We start from the raw sequence: 19,120 nt of genomic DNA, 5'->3' as shown, positions 1-19,120 counted from the left end.
GACTGGGAACTAGGGAACAGATGATAATTTAAAGCAACTTGAACTCATATGAATAGTCAACAAACCACCAGAAAGACATAACACCATTAGGTAATTTGTTAATGTTACTTCATTAAGTAAATGTGGTGTTAGGTATCTCTGGCCCTTCTCTTTACTGCCAATTTTCTATAACTCCCATATTATATAAAGTTTTTAATGTCTGTTGTGTTGACTATATGAGTTCCAGTGCTTTAAATTATCATCTGTTCCTAGTTCCCAGTTTGGCTTTTGCAGGGGCCAAAGTGCTTGTGATGCTCTTTCATTTGATTTCCTTATCATGAGGCCATTTTTTTCAAACTCACAGGGAAGTTAGTGGAACATTTCTTAATATCATTGAATTTTTAATTGATAGATCACAGAACAGTTGTTGATGAATGCTATAGTGACTACAAAAGTGTAATCAGGTGCTTTACAGTGTAATAATCTGGCCCTTTACTTTCTATTATATATGATACGTATGTGGTTTGGCCCTAAAATATGCAGATAGTGTTACCCTGCATTGATCCCATTTTCTGATTATAGATCTGTGGTTGCTGAATCTTGATAGAGATTTAGCATGGTATACAAATTAAATTAAACTGAAAAATTCAAAGTATGATAGTTAGTTGGTCTTTATTGGATTCCCCATCCATATCTTCTTTTTAGTGTGTTATTTTATTATTATTATTATTATTATTATTATTATTATTATTATTATTATTATTATATTATTATTAATATTATTTACTGCCATCAGCTGAAGTCAAATTCTTATGGTAGCTTTCTTCTTTGATTTACAGATAGCAAATATGAGTGGTCCTGAAGGTAAAATTGTTAACTATGATGCTGATCATGAAAGGAGACGTAAACAGCAGCTATTGAAGCTCTGGGACAGAACTCCTAAACAGGTACAGTTTTATGTTCATGTAGTAAGTTAATGTCATGTTAATGAAGAGTAATCCAGAAGTGGTATGTACTTTGCTTCAGGTTTTGGTTCCTTACCTTTATATTCCACCTGTATATGTACTTTGTTTCAACACAAATCCCATCAGTTTACAAATGCCTATCCTCTGTGGTAAGTGCTTCAAAAGACACACTACTAACGAGAGTGCAGAAGATTACTGTTGCCAGGCCAGGAATGAATCTGGGGCGCCTAGGGCCTTTAGTGTTGGTGAATTCAATCCTGTTTGTCAGGCATTTTACACCTACCACATTTATGGTGCCATAATACACTTGAGTTCCAGTTTGGCGCTGATAATAGAGTTATGGTGTCATAACACACCTAACAGAGGCACCATTAACTGGTTACCAGTACCAGGAACCGGTGATTGCCTGGATTTATAGTTACATATATATATATATAGGTATCGCTGGTTAAACCGGACAGTCTGCTAAAACGGACAGCCCCCCATTAGTCTGTCTTAACGAGGGCCGACTGTATACAAATGATATACTGACATATAGGTAGATATTAAAAACTAATATTTTTGCTTCCTTATATTAATATTCTATTTATGTGTAGCACCTCTCAAAGCATAGACACACATAGACCAGTGGTTTTCAGGGCAAGATTACATTTATACCATGTTTGCTTTTGTATGCCATGCAGATAACATCTTTTGTTTCATATGGTTGAATCTGAGCTTTTTCTGAAGGTACAAGTGAAGTAAAATACCTTTCACAAAGTCGTGGACGAATTACATTTTTGTAGCTTCTGGTTGTTTAATCGTACAAAGTGAATTCTTTTACAGTATTCAGTTAAATATCAGTTTTCATAATTCCAAGAAAGCATCCAATGCTAAAAAGCTAGATCCAGTGCATGGTTACATTTTTGTAATCATCTTACTATGTAAGGTCTGGTCATTTCTCCACTGCTTATCATATCTCTGCTGCTTCCCATGTGAGCAATAAGCTTCAGGCAATGTTGGGAGAGATGTCCTTTGATGGCAGCATCCACATCACTTCAAAGAAGGATTCTTTGTTTTCTCCAAAGATAGGCTGCCATTCTGATAGGTGTGGATGTTACAGAAGCTACATATAATCATCTTAAACTTGAGACAGTATTTCTGAGGTGAAAGCGTTAGTTATACATCTACAAAATGATAGTAGTGGAAGTCCTCATAATCCAAAGAGGTAAAAGGTACGAGAGCCTTCATCACTTGGCTTTAACAATTTTCCTCAGTAAAATAACAGTAGTGGGAGTCTTCATAATCCTAAGGGGGTAAAATGTCCAAGAGCTTTGACAATTTTCCTCAGAGCGGAAGTCACTAGTGTGGCAGTGATCAGGTATTTCAGAAATGTCCCCAGGAAGCTTCTTGGGGAAGAAAAACTCCATCAACTGCCTTTCCACAAATCCCACAAAAATACTGAGAGAGAGAGCTGGGACTACGTACCTCCAAGTCCTGCCAGTGCCGGAGACCTGCCTTCACCTAGACAAGCAAATGGAATTTGTTTTGCAAGTAGTGTAGTAAGAGAAATTTATTCCATCAGTACCATTATTTCAAGGATAACCAACTCCCTTATTTTTTTATATGGCTAAGAAGCTGTCAATTTTAACCATGGAGGTTATAAGTTGGGACTTGCTTAGAGCTTGAGCTGCATGGGCTTAACTTGAGGTCTTAAATGGATTTGTGGCGGATATATCAACAGCTTAAGGAGGATATTTCTTGGGAGGCCTTAAATCTCCTATAATAAAATCCTTGTTAAGTCACAAGGAATGTTACTTAATTTCATGTGATCTCGTAGTTCAAGCTTCTCTGGTTTCCTTATATTTGAGGTGATCCTTCATTTAACTAATGCTACAATGAGATGAGTTGGTGGTCTGCTCACAGTGTGGAATACAATGCATATCAAGGATTGGGTATTGGTAGGTTAGTTATGACAGACCTTGTTGCACTATAATGCAGGTGGAACCAAACCAATTTTCTTTTTGCCATCTCATTTGTCATGTTTGAGCAGTTAGTCATATTTTCAAGGCTAATGGTTTTGTTATGAAACAGTTGTAAATTTTTCTAAAATAACGTCTTCATACAAACCCATCACCTGTTATGTGTTCCTGCTTCCCAACCTTTCTGATTTCTTGTATCTTTAGCCCATGGGATCCATTCTTACATGTGCAGTACTACCAGCTGACCACATAATGGGCTAAATTTCAAGTAAAATTATGTTAAAAATGTATAACTTTACGTAAAGTATCCCAACTTTTCTTTTTCTCTGCTTATTTCAGTAAATATTTTTTCATGTTAACTGATAAAAAAATTTCAGTAAATTTTATTTTTGTTCAGATTACTAATGAAGACAGCCTGATTTATTTTCTGTTTAGATTACTTAGGAAGACAGCCTTTTTCATATTGAAATACATTTACCACTTGGAATGTTTTACAGATTGAGGAAGAACAGCATTTAATAAGTGAATTGAGGAAAATTGAGGCACTAGTAAGGAGGAAGAGAAAAGAAAACACAAGATCTTCAGAAATTGATAAGTGCAGATGCAGATGCTCGAAAGACCACCAAAACATCCAAGAAGAAAATCCCTCAGGCAAAAATTGCTAAGACAGATTCAATGGTATGTGGAATATCAGTACCTATCATTTTTGTAGTTTGTCAAGAAAATGTTATGGAATCATTGCAGAGTAATTTATCTTACTGAAATTTTGTTTTTATGTTTTAAACTTCCAGCCACCAAATATGGAGAGCTGCACAGGTATCAAATTCCCTGACCTTAAAACAACAGGTGTAAGCTTACGATCCCAGAGAATGAAGTTACCAGCTAGTGTTGGTCAGAAGAAAGTCAAAGCTATTGAACAGCTTCTTGCTGAACTAAATCTTGGTAAGTCAGGGTATGGTTATGCACGCTTATTCATATACGGAACAAATCTTTGGTATTAATATCGGGATAAATCTTTTGGCACCAGCTGGAAACAGGTTAAAAACAGAAAATTGTATGTGCAGGGAATCTGTGGCATCTAGCATCTAAAGCATAGATAAGGTGGAAGCTGGTGAGTGACCACACTCGAACCCTGTGACTCATTTAGACTTTCTTCAACCATCTTCAACCACCTTGGAGAGTGGAAGTTCACTTTTGCTTTCCTCCTCCCAGGCTGGTTTTTTCACTTCATGTACACCCAAGGCTCTCCAAAGCACTTTGCTCTCCAGAAGGAAGGGAAGATGATGGTGGACAAGGGCGCAGTTGACAGGGTAGTACTGCGTCCTTCTCTGGGGTTCTGTAGTCGAGTCTTCCTAGTCCTAGTGCCGAAGGCCACTGGCGATTGGAGGCTGGCGATAGACCTTTCAAAGCTGAATCATTTCATCAGAAAGACAAGATTCAAGATGGAGACACTCCAGACAGTCTTGAGCACCGTGAGGGTGAATGACTTCCTATCCGCCCTTCGTCCAGGAAGTTCCTTCGCTTCCTTCTTGGGGAGTATGTCCTTTGCTTCGGTTGACAACAGCTCCGCAGGTGTTTACAAGTGTCTTTACCCAAGTGTTAACGTGGGCTCTTGCTGAGGTGATTCACCTGTTGAGGTACCTCGACGATTGGCTGGTCTTGGCAAGTTCCTGGGAAAGACGGGTTCGGGACACTGACCACCTTCTTTAGTTTTGTCAGAATCTAGGTATTGTGATAATCTGGAGAAATCTGATCCTCTTCCCAGCCAGAGGATTCTTACCTGGGGATGGTGATGGACAGAATCAACGAGGCTTTTTCCCTCGGACCAGAGATTAGAGAAATTCAGGATTGTGGCTTGCTCCTTCCTTTTCAAGGGAAAAAAACCAGCCCACCAGTGGCAGGTTCTTCTGGGTTTCTTGCCCTCTCTGGAAAAGCTGGTCCCTCAGGGTGTCTTCACATTCAATCTCAGCAGTGGAGACTAAAAGAATTTTGGTCCCCAGCAGGAGACTACCCTCAGCTTCCCTTTCCCTTTCTACCATGTTTGCATTTTATATTACAGTAATATGAGAATACATACAATATTATTGGATACAGTGAAGTACGTAATGCATAACTTTTAAAGATTCATGGAAAAGATGGAAATTCATCATGTTTGTATATTATCATTATATGTAGCCATAAACAGCCTGACACCATTCAATTATGCTGATGTCGGACCATATCACTGAATCTTAGGGGGATACCCATTACAGTACATGTGATTCTTGTTTCGTGTTGTATTCAGTTTCTTTTTGTACTGGATTATCATACGTCAGAATGTATTGAAACTCCAGAATTAGGTGATACATATTAATAATTAACTCTTGTTATTGTTATTCAATTTCTCTGTACTGAATTATCATAAATCAATCTGTGTTGAACCTAGGGATTTAGCTGATATTAATAATCACTATATGTATATATATAGAGTATACTGTGTAGTGTAGGCTAGGCAACCATATATGTATAGTTGGAACTGATTACCCTAGTGTAGGCTAGGCTATTTTTGAGATACAATTTTCCAACAAACAAATGGTTTTGTTGGAACCTAACTCCATTGTAAGTAGGAGAATACCTGTAGTTCTCTTTATCTTTCATGTACACAATGACTCTGGACATGTTACATTGTTTTTACTCTCAGTGAACTGAATACCTATGTATCTAAGATCTCAGAGGCTTAGCTACTCTTCTCTAGAACTCTCATTTCTAAGAAGAGTGGTCAGCTGTGCCAAAACTCCAGTCAGTTCAGGATCCTCATATTTCCCTCCAAGTGTGTCTATCCTAATGTGAAGACTGAAGGTTTGTTCTGCATGTGAACAAATGACAAATTTTTTAATAATTTGTATTTTTCATAGCTAACAAACCTGAGGTCTTAAAATTGACTGCCAACCTCTAGCCAACCCTCTTAGTAATCCTGGGTTGGAAGAAAGACTGAATGCGTCACATGGTTTGAGTGTGGTTTGCTGACCAGCTTCCACCTCCTCAACGCTTTAGATGCTAGATGCCATAGGTTCCTTACATATACAATTTTTTACTGTTTTTAAGCAGTTTCCAGCTAGCACCAGAAGATTTATTCTAATGTTAAGTAAGACCTCAGGTTTGTTAGCTATGAAAAATGCAAATTAATTAAGAATTTGTAATTTTTATAATGTCATAATTTGAAAGTCTATGAGAACATGTCGATATTTTCATGTGCTTATTGCAATATGACTACATATAAATTTCATGATATCAAAATCACGATTCCAGAAGTTCATTAACAGATATGTTTAAACTTTTTCATATTTCACATGTTTAGGAGATCTTTCAATTCATGCTTGGTTAAGATGTACTGTTTATTTAAATATGTGTTGAACTTGGATCTGTGTCTTATGTCCTCTTTGGCAGAAACAAATCCTATGGCTGTGGAAGAAGTATGTCAACACTTCAACGATCTACGATCAGATTTAGTCTTAATGTATGACCTGAGAACTATACTGTTGAATTATGTCTTTGAGCTTCAGACTTTAAAGCATCAGTATGAAAACTTGATGCCAGATAAGGTTGGTGTTAATTGTTAGTATGTAATTTATGTAAGAAGTTTTGTATGTGTAAAAAGGTGATGCTGCATAGTCCTGTGTGTTAAGATTTGTAACTTGCTTTTCTGGGTAAATTACTTAATATTAATAATGGTAAAGCTTATTAGAAATACAGCCTTATGAATGTTAAAATTTGTAACTTGGTGTTATGATTAAATTACCTGATATATAATGGTAATAAAGGCAAAGATTGAATATGTTCTTCTTGAAGCAGAAATACAATATTAATCTTTTTAAGAGTCAAGTTTTAAAATTGTAGTAGTCATATTAATTCAGTTGTATGAATACAGTATATTTAAAAGTGAATGCACTTAGACCCTGTAATTACACAATTCAAGTGTAGATAATATTGAAGATTTGTTGCAGTGACTGTATCACCAATCTTCATTGCTTTCTGCATGTACTCTTTATCTGCTCACTTGGTCTCTTTTTGCATACTGTTACCCTTTTTTAACATTACCTTGCTCCTACTTTCACCTCTTCTGGCCAGCCATATGAAATTCTTGAGATATGACTCAGTGGTTTCATTAATTGGCTTTATAATTGCTTAGTAAGTACTGTACAGTCAGAAATTTTCAGTTTGTAAGTCCCCTCTGTTGTATTTTATTATCACATAAATTTTGTATTTATAGGTACTAGAAATCCCAGAATCTTTAACCATCAACACAGAGAATGAGTCTCCAAGTAGACCTCGAGCTATATCTGAAATGATTGATGCAGTTGCCACTCCAGCTACCCCAAATGTAAGTAGTACAACCCTTATGATAACTGATACAGTATTGCTGTTTTTCATGTTATTTAGTAATGCAAAACATCTTTTAATTATAACACTTAACACTTTATTTAAATGACAGTAAACCCTCCCAGATTCTGCTGAGAGGATGGGGGTTTAATTGCTGTTACCAGAATCTGGAAAAAATCCTGATCTTTGCAGAATTTTATAGTAAGGTAGCCTATGGTCTACCAGCATGTAATATAATTATTAAACAAAATGCTATTTTCTTTGGTCATCTCTTAATGATAGAGAAGATATACAAGTATTGCAGTAATTTAGTAGATTTTTCTTCAAAATTAATCAAAGAAACTTAGTTTATGAGAAAGAGATGGAATGAAAATTGCTCACCCCTACCATGTGATTAGTTGTTTTATCAGTTTCTGTGCTTATGCGCCAATATTTTCTGTAGCTAAGCACTAATATTTTACTGTTTATTGAAGTGATTTGTTAGCTTACATTTTACCTAGTACCTAAATATTTTTTCCTTATTTTTAGTATGTTGTAGTCTCAATACTTGAAATCTAGGGAAAACATGCTGTGCAATATGATATTGTAATGATACAATTAAGTTTGTTCATACTTACCTGGCAGATATATATATAGCTGTATTTTTCCGAATCCGACAGAAATTTAAACACTTACGACACACGCAGTGGGAGTCAGGTGGTTAGTACCCATTCCCGCCGCTGGGAGGCGGGTATCAGGAATCATTCCCATTTTCTATTCATAATTTTTATTTCCACTGTCTCCTGAGGGGAGGTGGGTGGGTACTTGATTATATTTATCTGCCAGGGTAAGTATTGAACAAACTTACTTGTATCATTACAATATCATTTTGTTCATGAACTTACCTGTCAGATAATATATATAGCTGAATCCCACATTTGGTGGTGGGAGTAGACAGAATAGAAGATTTTAGGAAACATATATATGCAGATAATTGATATCTTGATTCCTTACCTGTTAGCATAGCTGACTTCGTGGTTACTGCCGCGTAACGTCTGCTTGTGCTACCAGAGTTGCCAGCGAGGTAGAGACCTATATAGCTGGTGCACTCCAGATGATCTGTCAACAGGGGCGAGACCACGACGTGACTAGACCATATTGACCATACCATGAGGGCTAAGAAAGTAAAATAAATATATATAAAAATATATTATCACCACCTGACCACCTAGCCAAAGTTAAGGTGTGTTAACTAAGGCTTAAGAGTTAAGAAGTCACCGTTGTCGGCGACTCAACTACTAAATTAAGAACTCTTCCTAACCATTTTCTACAGGATAGGATGAGTGGTACTTCTTGCCCCCAAGATTGTGTCTGCAGACACGTATGGCCCTAGCGAGCAGCAGATCTCATATGCCATCTTCACATCTCGCAGGGAGTGTGAATTGAACACAGAGTTGCTTCGCTAAAACATGGTACTCAGGATGTTGCTGAGTGCCATGCTCTGTTGAAATGCTTCCGAGGCCGCGCCTCACCTCGTGAGCATTCAAATCAAAAGATTTCAAATCTTTGCGCAAACACAAAGAAGGAGCTTTTTTGAAAGAACTCCTTAACAATAAAGCCAGGGTGTTCTTCGATATGGGCAAGTCTGGTCTTTTCGGAACACTGCAGATTGTCCGTACGACTTCGACTTTCTTGAGTTTTATGTAGATAAAACTTGAGAGACCTGACAGGGCACAGGACTCTCTCTGGCTCCTGCCCACTAACTTGTGCCATCCTTGCTTCCAAGCTCCTGGCCCAAGGACAAAACGGGTTTCCATTCTTAGGCCATAACGAAAAGCTTAGAGAGCACACCGCCTTGTGTTCTCTTAAAGCCAAAACTTGTGACGATGGCTTAAAATCTCACTAACCCTCTTTGTCGTATCTAGGGTGGTTAGAAAAAAGCCTTCCTGATCACATGCAAGAAGTTAACAGGTAGGAGATGTTCGAATGCTTTGACATCAAGAACTTCAGACTATGTCTAAGTTCCATATTGAAAGCTTCGATCTGGACATGCACAGTCAGTTCGTCTGTACTAACGTCAGGTGACCAACCAGTTGACCAGTCAGACGAATCAAGGACAGCAAGGCTGTACCCTGAAGAACATAAAGCACTATTCTTCGCTGAAGGATGAGTGTCCGGACTGCCTGGGCGATTCAAGCTAAGCAAACCTTGGGGGGTGTATCAACGCAACCCAACGTCGTTAGCGAATCAACTCCTGAGCCACTCCTGACTCGAGCTTCTGTGCCAAAGAGAAAGGAGCGAGGAGCAAAAAGGCGATTCAGTCCCGAAGGACGAATGCCTGACAGTCCAACCTGGTCTCATGTTAAACGATCATCGGGGGTGTATAAACGCAACCGACTTCGTCAACAAGAAACTCAGGGCTACTGTAATATGTCTCCTGATCTCGCACGAGTGTCTGACTCCGAGAAAACAGGTGAGACAAAAAGTAGATGGTGAGCGAGTTTCGAGATTTCACAGAACTCAAAGATCGTGAAGGGCTTTGTTGTTTGACAGAAGCAAATCTCTGAGCCCAAAGGCCGTCAACAACATATTTGCGTATTCTTTAATAGTTGTGACTGCCAGCTTATCCCATTCTTCAAACGGAAAGGGAAGACTGCAATCTTATGCTGTCAAAATCTCGATAGTCTGAACGTAGTCAGACTCAGAGCGGAGAGGTTATAGGTACCTTTCGTGTTAAAGGAGACCGACTCTCTCGGAAAAGGTCCTTGGAAGGACGTGACCTCTGTGAATCTAGGATCTTGAAGGTCAACATGGGGCGATTAGCGTCATTGTCGCTCCCTGTGATGATATAAATCATCTTATTACATTTCCTAAGCGATTGAAAAAGGGGAAAAGAGACTAAACATCCATCCCCGTTCATATCATAGGATGGCGTTTAATGTTACCGCTCCCGGATCGAGAATAAGGGAGCAGAGAAGAAGAAGCCTCTTCGTCCTCAACCTAGCGAAGAGATGAATGAAAAGGACGTCCCTAAACGTCTCCCACAACTCTCAACATACTTCTAAAGAAGATTCCACTCGGAGTCAGTAGTTGCTGCCTTCGATCGAGACGATTCGTACGGACTTTTGCAATCCTGTAACGAACCTCTAGAGGATCGTTCCATTCTACGCCTGTTGTTATAATAGCTCTTTCTCGTAAAACCCGAACCGGGACCGAGAGAAGATACTTCCTAAGATATGAGAGAGCTGTGGAAGATCAGAGTTGATATGGACCATGGTTCCAAAAACTCGTTTCGAGGACTGGAGGGACGACTGAATTGCTTCCACTTCTTTCAGATTATGATCCAGGACATCTGAAACCCTCTCCAGATGTCCGGCACCTTCTTTCTATCACCTCAAGAGATCTTAGCGCACCGAGGAGATGTTCAGAATCATTCCTAGATCTTTAATAAAATTTCAGTTTCCCGGTAGGAAAAAAAAACTGTAGAGGTCTGAATTGCAGTCTATTCAGGGAAACAAACTTCTTTAGGAAGGAAATGGTCCCCAGCAAGCTCATCCATTCCCTCACACAGTATGTTTACTTCCCTAATAAAGGCTGCGCTTTGCCTAAGCAAGAGAGCATATAATAGTGCAATGTTGTGGTAGACTCGTAGTCCTATACCGTGCGGTAACGAGCACCGAAAGGAGTAAGATATCTCTGTAGGACATATTAAGCCAAACCGAATGCAATGTTTATTCATTCATGTAAGAAATCCCCTCAATCTTAGGCTAAGTCCGTGATTGTAGGGCAGAGATACAGTTAGTCAGTCAATCCCGCAGGAGAGAGAGAGACGTAACTGCCAGCACAGAGATACGGTTAGTCAGTCAATCCCGCAGGAGAGAGAGACGTAACCTACCGCGCATGACAGCGAACGAGCTGGTACTGGCTCGTTTGGAGTGAGGACAGTGACAGCAGCAGCTTACGATCGTCCGTCATCGTCGTCTCTTAACTTTATGCCTGGGTTGCCAGCTACCCTATTCTATGAAGAAAAAGGTCCGTTATTTTTAGCATAAAGAGACTCTCAAGCTGGTATATTTAAGCGAAACAGAAAACGCTAAATATATAGATGCGTTTGTGTCGTCAGAACACTACCATACAACGGTAAAAGATAAATCGGAAACTCCTGGAAGGCTGCAGGGAGTAACGATTAAATGTCCTTAAAATGGACCATAGACCTCTCGGTTGCCATCCGAAGAGGTAACTACAGCAAGCGTTATATGACTTGAACCAACCAGAAATAAAATAACGCAAGGCAAAATATGAAATTATATCACAAAAAGTTTGTTCATACTTACATGGCAGACATATATATAGCTGAATTCGGAAATACAGCTACATACATATCTGACAGGCAAGTTTCATGAACCAAAATTAGGAGAATCGAAGCAGTCAGCTCAAGCTTCTTATGTTTATTGGACATAAGGGTTCATTGACGTAGTCTACAAGTCTATTTCTTTTTGTACGAGTCTGCGAATGACGAATGAGAGCTCTTCCGAATCTTGTCAATAAGAGCTTATTCGCTTACGCAATATCAAGTTAATGAGATGTTTGTCAATGAGAACTAACCCATTTACGGGACAAAGAGATATTTTGTCAATGAGAGGATAACCCACGTTACTTGACAAAACGATAGTATATTGTCAATGGGGGAAAGTCTCTGAATGACAAAACGTAATCCAGGAAGTCGAGCATTTTATTTTCCGATTCCCGTCTCAAACGAGGAAGGGGCAAGAATCCTGTTAAGAGACTGGGCTTACGTCAGGTAGAACGACGATGTTCAATTCGGCAGCGTAGTCCCCGACTAGGAACTAACAAAATCTATCATCTGAAAAGCCCTTTCAGATGGGCTAAAAAGCTGGCAAAATTATCCTGGGAAGAGGAAGAAACTCTCCAACCAGCTTCCTCTCCCGTATCACAACTAATGCCTGCTAAAGCTTAAAATTTATTGGCAGTATGGCAAGGAAAAGTCCATGTCTTGCTCTATCCTGAAGAGCGTACTTTTGATGAGTGCCTTTGCAAGAATCCTACTGAACGTTGCCGAGAGTCCTGACGTGCAGGACATCGAGCCTTTATAACCCGTAACTGCCTTATCGCAAAGTCTTGACTGCGGTAGTGGCAACTTAAATTTATTGGCAGAAAGGCAAAGCTTGCGGTAGTGCAAACGAGAGAACTTCCCTTGAGCTTTCCTTAACTCCATCCACCTATGCGAAAAGCAATATTAATTGACAGAGACCTCTTGAATTCACGAAACCCGATGTCTTGCTGGGTTTCGAAGAAGAAGTTGTCTGTTCCCTTTAAGCTTCCTCCGAAGCAACTGCCTACTTCACATTCTTTGCAGGTGAGGTAGAAAGGTATCATCGAAGGTAGAGGTAAAAATTCTTTAAGCCCAAATCTGAAAACAAGAGCTTGAAGAGTTCAACAGAAACGTTCAGCCAGGCGAAACACATGCTGATAGCTCGCTGGTGCTCAAGCTCGGCGTCCATGAGAGTCCTGTGCTGCTCGGCGGTCCACTGGCGCGCAATCGCTCGAGTCCCACTGGCGCATTGCACTGGCGCCACTTGGCGAGCAATTGGCGTGCACCCGCGCGCGCCTGGAGTCCATCCGAGCGTCCCGGGCGTCCGCTCTCAAAAGGGTCTGCTACTATGACTTATCTTACGTATTTCTCGGTGGAAAGACGGACACGAGTTCAGGCGACGTTCGCCTTCTTACTTCTCACTGAAACGCATAACGAGAGAGAGAGAGAGGACGTGAAGCGTCCTCTTCTATAAAGCTTCTATTTAAGAGGGGCGCGAGTCCATCCGAAAAGCTCCAAAACCCCTGCGCGGGGAGGGGGGGACGACTTCGGAGGACGAGAAGCAATCCTTCAGGATTCGTGCACGTGCACGCACTTAGGCAGTCTGGGGATTTTCATCAGAAACTGCCGAAGGCACGCCAGATCGGTGGGGGTTCCTCGTAACCCTCCTTCGGCTTTCGACATGCTCTCTCCCTCGTTCTGGGAGTCAAGCAGAGGTCCCGGCCTAGAGGCGAAACGAGGCCGATCTGACGCCACCCTTCCAACTACACAAGGGGTATCACTGCACTTCTGCACTTCACTTTTACTCTCTAAAGCAAGCACTTTCGATTCTAAGTTACGAATCGAAGGAGTATCAGAGAAAGGGCAATTTCTCTACAGACACTGCTTAGGGCCCCAAGGCAACACTGCAGGGTTAGGAATAACAATTACAGAAGTAGCACTTCACAGCAATGAAGGAGAGCGAGCACCTCTCGTAGACATATACATAGCCCGTAGGCCATACTACAGGGTTATGCAAAATAAAGTCTACAGGAAGGTCAGCAGGTTCACTACCCTGACTTTTGTTACTGATTAATTGCGTACATACGAATCATCCGTCTTCCTTACGGAATTAGACATGTTTACTGATTAATTGCGTACATACGAATCATACGTCTTCCTTACGGAATAGAACAAAGTCCTCACACACTCCTTACATGACAAATCTCAACAAAGAAGCAAGACCCATACCCCTCGTACATACCAAGTGCGAATCTACCGAAGCTTTCGGTAGCCACACCCTACCTTTGCAGACAACCCCGTCTGAAACTAGCCTAACTAGATTCAGATATTTTATGCAAAAATGAATCAAATTCAAATCAATTTAAGATAGCGTATGCCTAGCCACAAATCCAAGTGAATAAATCAAAAGACAATTAGGATACTTAGCGGCAATGAAGTTTCCAAAATCCTAAGACGGAGGTACTGAAAACAGGTGTTTTCAGCACCGGCGACAGAAAAATTATGAATAGAAAATGGGAATGATTCCTGATACCCGCCTCCCAGCGGCGGGAATGGGTACTAACCACCTGACTCCCACTGCGTGTGTCGTAAGTGTTTAAATTTCTGTCGGATTCGGAAAAATACAGCTATATATATATCTGACAGGTAAGTTTCATGAACAAAACCAAATTTATATGGTAGAATTATTTGTTAAAGTTAGGCTTTATGTATCAGTTTTTCTTATTACAATTTGTTTTCAATCATTCACTTTTGTTTTGTAAATAATAAATACATTTTATTTGCTCGTTTTCTTCAGTGAAGTCATAAAGATGAAGTTGATATAAGATTAACACATTTTCATATAGATGATTTTAATTATAAGAGAGAGAACTAATCCTTAAAGAAGAAGCTTTAACCCTGGGCTTGCCCTTCAGTATTAACCTTTCCCAGTTTCACGGTTGGCTTGGGCACCACTCCACCTTCTAGTAACTTCATAAAGTTGATGCTACTTCCTGCTCACACAGGTCTTCCAAGAGAACTTGCAAATGCAAGCCTCTTTGAATATTTTCTTAGCCTAATCTTCCCTATATGCCACAAATGTACAATCTACCCGCATGTTCACATTCCTCAGTCCCAGTATACTCAAACTTAAGACTTTGAACAACACCACAACATGATTTACAACCCACAAACTCCTATAAGACAGAGAGCTCTCTCCTACCCTACTAAACACCAGTTCCGCGTATCCTCCTCGCCCACTCTGTTTTTTTTTTCTTTTGCCGCTGCCATCTTGTCTTCTATGACGTCACAACACAACTTTAATACATCGAGACATTTTCTAAAATCAGGCACATGTTTCCCATACATTGAACATTGCCCACATTTCACCAATACAGAAAATTAAAATAAAATAGCTCTTACCAAACTGATATGTAATCACACCTGTTTCTTTCTCCCACCCCTCCAACTTCTTCCTAAGGTAATCCCCTCTAATTTCCTTTATTCTCCAACTCTTTACCCTCTACATAATTTCTAATATTTTCCCCTGAAACTCCTGCTTTAGTTAATATATCAGCTATTTGATCCTTCCTTTAATTTCCCCAGATTCTATTGTTTCCCTTATTGCTGCAATATCTCTTTTTAATCTCTTACTACTTAACACCAGTACTCTATTTTATTGCAGTCATAAGTGTTTTACTATCTGAATTAACCAACACTTCTAATTTTCTTCCTCCGACTATCACTTCCCACAAATGTTTGAAATATATCAATCCTTCTATAGCCTCCCCCACACTTAGAGCTTCTGCTTCAATGATGGATTTTGCTACTCTCTGGGATTTTCTGGACTTCCACCATATGGGACTTCTCTTACCATCTGTCAAGGATATAACATAACCCAATTGAGTATGGCCATCTTCTATATTCCCAAATGAAGCATCTGCCTAGGCTTCCCATGAATCTTTTCTTCTTCCAGCTCACTTAATGTAACTTCTTTCATTATGTTCTTAGTTTTTCTCACAATTTTAATAAGCTTCATATTTTGAGTCTTCTTTAAAAGCTTTACTTAATTCACTAACATCATATGATATTTCTAGCATGGTATGTAGCGGTACCCAATTCAGCTGTCCTACCACTGATCTATACTCTGTTAACTCCTTTTGTCCTAACACACTACATATTACCTGTAAATCTTCTAGCTTCTGGTTCTCTTATAGAATTTATATACTGCCACTGATTAAGACAAAGTCTATTCTCCTTCTGCACTACTATTACTTGTTCTCCTACTTGCAAATCCCCTTTTGATTTCCTAATGGTTTCCTTTAAAAAGCCTTCAGTTCCTCTGTAGCAAAAATCATCTACATGTGTACACAAAATACCATTCAATTTATTGTCTTTTCTCAAAAGAATATATTAGGTTCTAATCTACTTCTCTCACCTTTAACCTCCTCCACTACTTTTACCACCTTACAATACTATGCATCTCCTATGTCCTTGTGCCCATAAACAGTTTTCTTCAATTTCCATAATCCACTCTTACCATCTTCCCTAGGTGGCTTTAAATATACCTCTCATTGTATTTTTTCACCCAGTAAATATGCAGTTTCAGCATCTAATTTATATAAATTCCAGTCTTTCACTTTTATTATTGTCCAACAAAATTTTAACATTTCAGTATTGCATGTAGGAGTGTGTTTTTCCCATTCAGCCATCTCTTCTTCAAAACCGCTAGCCGCCAATCTTGCTTTACATATCCTTTCCCCCCTTTTACCTTTTCAGTTACTATCCATCTTGTAAATATAGCTTTTTGTCCAACATCATTTACCTCCTCATATACCTTGTTTACACTCCAACTGTATAGTTCTTTTTCTTTAGCTTCCATTATGCTTCTATTTTCAGATACTAACAACACCTCTTTTTCAACTTCAATTTTTTATACTTCACTATAATCGCTTAAGTTAACCCATCCCTTGTCACCTGACTGTGAGTCTTGTACATTGTACGAATCAGCCCAAGATTTGCTTTACCTTTTTCCTGCAAGACTTAATATAGTCCATTCTTCTACTTATCTTGTATCATTGTTTACATCTCTAACTCTATTTCCATTTTTTAATTTGGTATCTCTTCTATTAACTCGCCTTCTATTAACTCACCTGTTAACTCACTTTTCCTGTCATCTTCCATTGTTTCTTCTACCACATCTCTTTCTATAGCCTTTTCTGTCTGCATAACTTCTCCAACCCAATATTACCTCCTTTCCTTCCTGCCTGTCTACATTCCCTTCATTTGGGGCATAGGATCTACCTTTCACAACATGTGATTTATCTATTTTAGGTATCTTTTAGTCTTTGAATCCTAGTAACGTGTATTCTACCTACTTCTCTTAAAGAATCCCCATGTTTAACTACTACTGTTTCCCTGATACTCCCACTACTAGAGCAGGTCCTCTCCATTTATTTTCATTTTCTCTCCTATAAATTACCTCATCTCCCACTACTGCTTCTTCAAATTTATGTTCTCGGACATTTCTATTTAAAGCAATTCTTATTTTATTACAACTCATTTTTGATAAACACTGTCTGGCCTTATGGTGCATTGCATTCAGTGTGTCCCTTACTATACTCTCTTCCATACCTTTCTCTCTGCTTGCAGGACTTGAACTCTCTTCTCCCATTAAATTAGGCAAGGAGGGTTTTTTTTCCCAAGTACTACTAATTGGTTAGGAGAGAAACCTCCATTATTTATCAAGCAGTTCTTAGCACTCACTACCCATGTTTATGCTATGGACCAATCCACTTCCTCATACTCCATCATCTTTCTTAAAGTTTCTTTGATTATGCCTACGGTCTTTTCACATAATTCGTTGCGCCATGGAAAATCTGATATTGTGGCTAATACTTTGATATTCCATCTTTTAGCCGTCCTCCTTACTTTTTTTTGAAATTCTCCCCCCTTGTCTGACAATATTTTTGAAGGGGCTCTAAATATAGCAAACCAACCATCAAAAAGTGTCTTTGTTACAGTTTCTGGCCTTATCTTTTATCCATAAAGCCTGACAATACCTCGTAGCTATATCTATCATTACCAAGAACTTTCTCTCTTCTGTCTCTCCCACATCCATTGCTACAACTTCATTAAAAGTTTTACTCCAAGAAAATCCTACTACTGGTTTAGCTGGGTTGCTTTTTTAGTAACTTTTTTTTATTTCCTCCTTTTCTTTCTCTATCAAACCATCACTCCATTGTGCTTCCTCTGTTAGCTTCTATATTTTATCTCTATTTCCCTGACCAAACTATAGATGTAACTTCACCATTGCGCCTTTAATTTCCCTTCAGGCTCTTTTACCTTCCAACCCTTCAGTAATGATTCTTCTACCTTCCACCCCCTTATTGGTAATCTTAAATGACCCTGTTTGTCTTCTCTTAACTTACCTTCATTTCCCCTAATACTTCTATTTTAACAATTTTCTTTCAAATTTATGGTCATGCCCATTTTGCTCATGGTTTTCTTACCTATTAGCTTCATTATATCACCCTGTAGAATTTGCCTTCAAATAAAACTTCTTGTTTTTTAATACCATTACTCCTCTTGACCTGTGTGATGATTTACCAAAATTAAATACTTTTTTAGACTCCTAGTATTCTTCATTCTCCTCAACTCTTCCTGACTCAAACCCATGACAATGCATGCTAGTCACAATTCCCTGCAAACTGTTTATTTACATCCTGTGTCTTAAATTGGATCAAGCTTTTCCCATGACTTTTCCTCTATTTTACTAACTTCTACATAAACTACTTCTGGCCCAATTCTTCTACCTTCCACCCCCTTATTGGTAATCTTAAATGACCCTGTTTGTCTTCTCTTAACTTACCTTCATTTCCCCTAATACTTCTATTTTAACAATTTTCTTTCAAATTTATGGTCATGCCCATTTTGCTCATGGTTTTCTTACCTATTAGCTTCATTATATCACCCTGTAGAATTTGCCTTCAAATAAAACTTCTTGTTTTTTAATACCATTACTCCTCTTGACCTGTGTGATGATTTACCAAAATTAAATACTTTTTTAGACTGTCCTAGTATTCTTCATTCTCCTCAACTCTTCCTGACTCAAACCCATGACAATGCATGCTAGTCACAATTCCCTGCAAACTGTTTATTTACATCCTGTGTCTTAAATTGGATCAAGCTCTTCCCATGACTTTTCCTCTATTTTACTAACTTCTACATAAACTACTTCTGGCCCAATTCCTGTTTTAAGCATATTTTCTTCTTGATTTGTTTCTGTTTTCTTCCTATTTTGAAAATTCTGAGGACAATCCCTAGCCCAATGCCATTCTGATTTGCATATTGCATATAATGTTACTTTCCCTTTTTTATTTATAGGATTTCTTCCACCCCTACCTCAGTTCCATTTTCCCCAATTCCTCTGGTTTTCCCTCTCCCAGAATTTGCATTGCCTTCTGACCCCCACCATTCCCATTCCTCTTTATTCCTTAATCCCTCAAATATTCTTTTCATTATTTGTGATGCTTTTATATTCTAACTTTCCTTGACTACAAGCT

At 38.9% G+C, this 19,120-nt stretch overlaps 1 pseudogene; it reads left to right on the top strand.

The window, feature by feature from the left end:
* The window catches only part of LOC135216475 (DNA methyltransferase 1-associated protein 1-like), a 39,659-nt pseudogene that overhangs the window by 4,143 nt on the left and 16,396 nt on the right, over positions 1-19,120 (top strand).

The sequence above is a fragment of the Macrobrachium nipponense genome, chromosome 6 (genome assembly GCF_015104395.2).
Source record: "Macrobrachium nipponense isolate FS-2020 chromosome 6, ASM1510439v2, whole genome shotgun sequence".
Taxonomy (NCBI): Eukaryota; Metazoa; Arthropoda; class Malacostraca; order Decapoda; family Palaemonidae; genus Macrobrachium; species Macrobrachium nipponense.
Note: the sequence above shows the minus strand (reverse complement) of the source record. Positions and strands in the feature narration are given on the sequence as shown.